A 5,914-nucleotide genomic window follows, 5' to 3' on the forward strand; every position below is an offset into this window, starting at 1 on the left:
AAGAGAGGCCCATTGGACTTGCAAACTTTATATGCCCCAATATAGGGGAATGCCAGGGCCAAAAGAATGGGAATGGGTGGGTAGGGAAGTGGGGGGGGGAGTATGGGGGACTTTTGGGATAGCATTGGAAATGTAATTGAGGAAAATATGTAATAAAAATATTAAAAATTAAAAAAAAGAAAGAAAGAAAGAAATAGTTTTTGTTTTGTTGTTTTTTTGTCAACTTAATATAAGCTAGGATCATGTGAAGGAGAGATCTTCAACTGAGAAAACACCTTTATCACACTGGCCTGTAGGCAACTCTGTGGGGCATTTTCTTGATTAATGATTGATAGGAGCAACCCAGCTTACTATTAGGAAGCACCACCCCTGGGCTGGTGGTCCTGGGTGGTATAAGAAAGCAAGCTGCGCAAGCGATGAGGAGAAAGCTAGTAAGTAATGTTCTTTCATGGCTTCTGCTTCAGTTCCTCTCTTGAGTCTCTGCTCTGACTTCCGTTCATGATAGACTATAATGTATAAGACGAAATAAACCCTTCCCTGTGCTTTTGGCCATGGTCTTTATCACAGCAATAGAAATCGAACTAAGACACAGACAGGATAAAGAGGAAGAGAAGGAGGAAGAAGAAGAGGATAAATGAGGAGGATACAGTAAATAGGAACAAAACCAGAGACATTCAGCCAGACACTGTGCAGGGATATCTCCATCAAATCCCTCCCCTCGGGGTTCAGAGAACTCTGTGGAAGAGGAGACAGAAAGAGTTAAAAACCAGAGTGGGCAGAGGACACTGAGGAAGCAAGGCCCTCTAAACACAGTAGGACTGAAGCACAGGAATTCACAGACTGTGGTGATGCGCAGGACCTGCACAGGTCTGTGCCTGATGGGGTCCCTCCCAGCACTAAGAAGAGCAGTGTACACGAGCTCCCTTCCTGAAGCCAGAAGCTATGTCTAGTAGGCACCTGCAAGGGAAAGATTAGTTTTTCTTAATGGACTCTCAGTTAGTATACAATGGCTAACGCAAAACAAACTCAATGGCATTCTTGGAGGGTTCTTTGTCTCAAAGTGTTTTGTCCAGGCATTTTGTTTATATACCTTACAGGTTCTTTGTATATGTATTATGGCTTCTGCTTTTGTGTTATGAGATTCCTGTGTATGTGAACATGTGTGCCTCGGTGTCTATATATATTTTTGTTGTTTTGGCTCTCTTTCTTCTGTTTGCTTTGTCCATTCAGACTTATTTGTGTTTCACCTCACTTTGTTATGGTTCTTGAAATTCCTGTTTGTTTTAGAAAACAAATATGACACCCTTCTCCCTCTGGAAGTTCTCAAGTGAAAGCAAACCTCAAATTCTAGGGAAAATGAGAAAAACCTAGCTTGCAGACCCACATTGGAAATTATTAAATTTTAATGTTCCCATGGAACACCAGGAGCAGTGACAGGTCACCTGTGTAGGTTTCCCATGTGGCCTGGAGGTGCCAATGAATTTGCCTTGCTTGTGCATTTGTATCAGTAGCATCTTCGTGTTTGTGTGTGAAATGCATGGGTCTATGCAGCTGGGATTTTGTGTAACTCCATTACTGAGTCTGAGGTGACAGATCATTATTGATTCTAAGCACAGTTTTACATAACCTGCAGTCAAAGGTCCTGGGTTAAGTTCCTGTTTGAAATTCTGTCTGCTTTCTTGACATATCATCCATATTAATGGATCACCTCCTCTGCCCCAGCCTCCTTGGGACTGTGCCCAGCAGGCTGGCAGGACCATCTCTCCTCCTTCCCAATGTCAGGGAAGGCTGATGCTGGCTGGCCTAGCGTCTCTAGGGTGGGGAGCTAACCAAGGGCCCCACTTTCCGATTCTACTCTTCCACTGATTCCAGTCTTGACTGGGTATTTTCAGGTTCTTAGCAAGTTGTTCAAAGAAGTAAAGAAGCACAAAGATACCAAAGCAGGAAAGGGGTTTATTCAGAAGTAAAGCAAAAGTGTAGGTTAGAGATACTGCAAAAAGTGAGAGTCCCTCAGGAGCTCCAGGTTAGTCTCCTGGGCTTTCCTTAGGAGGAGTCAGTTACTAGGGGCAGGCAGGGTACAGATTGCCTTCTGGTTTTGATGGTTAGGCTTAGGTTATATAAGTCTTTGTTTGCTGCGCATGTCCCTTCTCATAATGTGCTGTATTTTAATCCTAAATATCACTTAGTCATGCTTACCCATAAGAAAGTAAATAGGAGTTTTCTCCCAAATTCTTACTCAAATAACATAGCTTGCTTTATTACACATATACCTTAAAGCACTTTTGGCTGGATCTATCCATATCCCTTCACTTCACAATACATTTTAGGATGTGTTTGGTTACAAAGAAAAGTTACTAAGTTGTTGCTAGAGAGGAAGGACCTATCACAGTGGAGCAGGGAGTATGAACAGTTCAGTGTGGATGTGCGCGAGCCTACCTCATGACTCCTCTTTCCCCTCTTTGTTAGGAGAGCAGAAGAGAGATGTCCATCATCTCAGAGCTGCTTCTTCCTGGGACAAAGAATGGGGCAGAGTGAAACAGAAGTTGTCTCTCCCATTTTTCTCTAAAGCTGTGCTGTTTCCCAGGGCCCCACTCAGGAGTGTCTATGAAATTTTAGAGTCAAACAGGTGTCCTGTTGATCCTGGTGGCAGCAGATGTCACTGTGTCATTTGTAACTGGACTTGTTACATTTGGGAAGAAATAAACTGTATGGGTTGATTTTAAAAAAAGAAAAGGGAAAGAAAAAGGAAAGTAAAGACAAAAACAAAGGAATCAACCAAAACACTCCCCCCCCCAAAAACAAACAAAACAAACCAGAGATAAGATAGATACCACCAAAGGGGCAAAGGGGGTCGGTAATTCCAGGTCATTCATTTGGCTCAGTTTTAGAAGCACATGGTCAGGGCTTATTCCAAACAAGGCTATAACCCTGGCGGGAGGTTTAACATGGGAGTGTGCACAACTATGAAACTGTACACTTGGCTGTTCTAGCCCATAGAGCAGCTCTTAGGGATTTGGGTCTTCAATTTCATTAAAAAGCCAATATGTGATTCAGGGACTCTAAAAATCCCAAGCCTTATTCTGTGTGTATATCCTAACTTATTCTTTAATAAGTTAAAGAACACTAACCCAGGAACATGGACTTACGCCTGATTTAGCTCCTGTCATCTCCCTTCTTTGTGCCTCAGTTTCTTCACTATAGAGCTGAATTAAAGAGGATTGTTCTTCCTAAGTCATGAGCTTAAGGAGCATTGGAGAAAAATGTATGGTGGAGGAGGAGGAATAATGTTGTTCTCCAAGTTCCTACTAGAAGCAGGCATTGATGGGTGCCCATGCTATAGGGCAAGCAGGGACATCAGGAACCCAGGAACAAACTATTAGAAAGAGACTGAACTAAGGGGAGGGGTATAGCTCAGTGTTAGAGGACATGCCTACGACAGGGGTTCCTGGGTTTCGTTCCAAGCACAAACAACAAAAGCTGAAATAGAAGGAAAATATCTGGAATCGAATCCCAATCTGTTCCTAGCATTTCTGTAGCTTTATGAAAGTTTCCTTAGCATTGGTTTTCCTAAGAGTTTAAACTTCAGCTTTGCAACAGATTCTCTGTCCTCTGACCTGATGCTGAACCAGACACCTCTGGAGGAGACCAGCAACTGACCTGGAAAACTTTGCATTTGAGAGGAGCAATGCTACAGACCTAATTAACACCACCATATTATAGGCACCATGGAGCACACTTGACCTGCCAGAATAAATAAAACAATACTTTAATCTTAAGTGTCAGCAAATAGCGAGTAAAAGACTCATCTATTACATGCAATAATTTTGTGTACAGACCAGGTGTGGCTACCCTAGACTTGGCAGGATGGTTCATCTTGACTTCAATTGTGTTTATTGGAAATCACTAGTCAAACTCTAAATAGCTGTTGTAATGGACTCACGTAGAGGTATGGATATAAGGGTGTAGATGTTGATGCCTGACAGACTTGGTTGAGAGATCTTTCAGTCAACTTGTGGCCTCGAGCTATCTTAATGGACCTCAATTTCTACATTTATATAATGTGATTAATTTTAAAGCCTGTGTCAGGTGAAGATGGCAAAGATGACATGAATAAAGTCCCTAGTATACAATCTGTCTCACAATTCTAGCACTCAGTATTTCTCTAAGAGTCAGCCAAATCAATTTGGCACACACTTAGAAGGTGTGCTCCCTCATCGTAAATAGGTAATGTGAGGGCTGTCTTTCTTTATCAATAGCAGGTCTACCTGCAATAGTATTGTCTCTTTTTTATTATTTATGAGTTGTATTCACTTGTTATGCCTTCATATTATCTTAGTAATATCCACTCCCCACCCCCAATGTACATGCTGGGACAAATAATTCATTTGTCAACAGAAGTAAGAACAGGGTGGGAATCCAGTGATGTGTGCACTACTAAACTAATTACCACTGAGGGTAAATCGGTCTCTAAGACCCTTTGGTTCCTCCATTTACCTAGAAATTTCATAAATTCATTGTTTTTAATAGTTGAGTAGTACTCCGTTGTGTAAATGTACCACATTTTCTGTATCCATTCCTCTGTTGAGGGGCATCTGGGTTCTTTCCAGATTCGGGCTATTATAAATAAGGCTGCTATGAACATAGTGGAGCATGTGTCATTCTTACCATGGACCTGGAGGGCATCATCCTGAGTGAGGTAACCCAATCACAAAAGAACTCACATGATATGTACTCACTGATAAGTGGATATTAGCCCAGAAACTTAGAATACCCAAGATATAAGATACAATTTGCAAAACACATGAAACTCAAGAATAAGGAAGACCAAAGTGTGGACACCTTGCCCCTTCTTAGAATTGGAAACAATCACCCATGGAAGGAGTTACAGAGACAAAGTTTGGAGCTGAGACAAAAGGATGGACCATCTAGAGACTGCCATATCTGGGGATCCATCCCATAATCAGCCTCCAAATGCTGATACCATTGCATACACTTGCAAGATTTTGCTGAAAGGACCCTGATATAGCTGTCTCTTGTGAGACTATGCCGGTGCCTAGCAAACACAGATGTGGATGCTCACAGTCAGCTATTGGATGGATCACAGGGCCAATGGAGGAGCTAGAGAAAGCACCCAAGGAGCTAAAGGGGTCTGCAACCCTATAGGTGGAACAACAACATGAACTAACCAGTACCCCCAGAGCTCCTGTCTCTAGCTGCATATGTATCAGAAGATGGCCTAGTCGGCCATCATTGGAAAGATAGGCCCATTGGTCGTGCAAACTTTATATGCCTCAGTACAGGGGATCGCCAGGGCCAAGAAGTGGGAGTGGGTGGGTAGGGAAGCAGGGGTGGGGGAGGGTATGGGGGACTTCTGGGATAGCATTGGAAATGTAAATGAAGAAAATACCTAATTAAAAAGACCCTTTGGGAATGTTCTTAGAAACAACATAGAAAAATGTTCCTTATAATTGAAAGCTATCTCCTTGGTATAAATTGCTTCTCTGCAAAGCTGATCTCTGGTGTACCTGATGATCCATTAGGTCAATCATGCTGGCCAAGTACATGAAACTGTCCATGATGTTGTATCGAAATCAGGTAGACTGAAATGTGGAAGGTATCTGCTATTCTTGGGAACAGGAGGTCCGTGACCTTGAGTTTCTTGTTTTTGCCATCCTATCTTATGCTGGGAAGTTTATAGAGGCAGTGTCTCAGTCAATAGCAAACCCCAAGAATCAGGCACTGCCTGGCAGAGTGTAAATATTTAGTTAGTGAAAGAAAGAATGGATGGATGGGCATATATGAATGGACAGGCATATGAATGAGTAGATAGACTTCCTCCTTTATGGTGTTAAGAATGAAGTATGGGGGGCAGCTAGGGCGCAGGGTCGGCTGACACTCGCCAGCTACCCACAAC

Source organism: Mus caroli, chromosome 4, assembly GCF_900094665.2.
Source record: "Mus caroli chromosome 4, CAROLI_EIJ_v1.1, whole genome shotgun sequence".
NCBI classification, from domain to species: domain Eukaryota; kingdom Metazoa; phylum Chordata; class Mammalia; order Rodentia; family Muridae; genus Mus; species Mus caroli.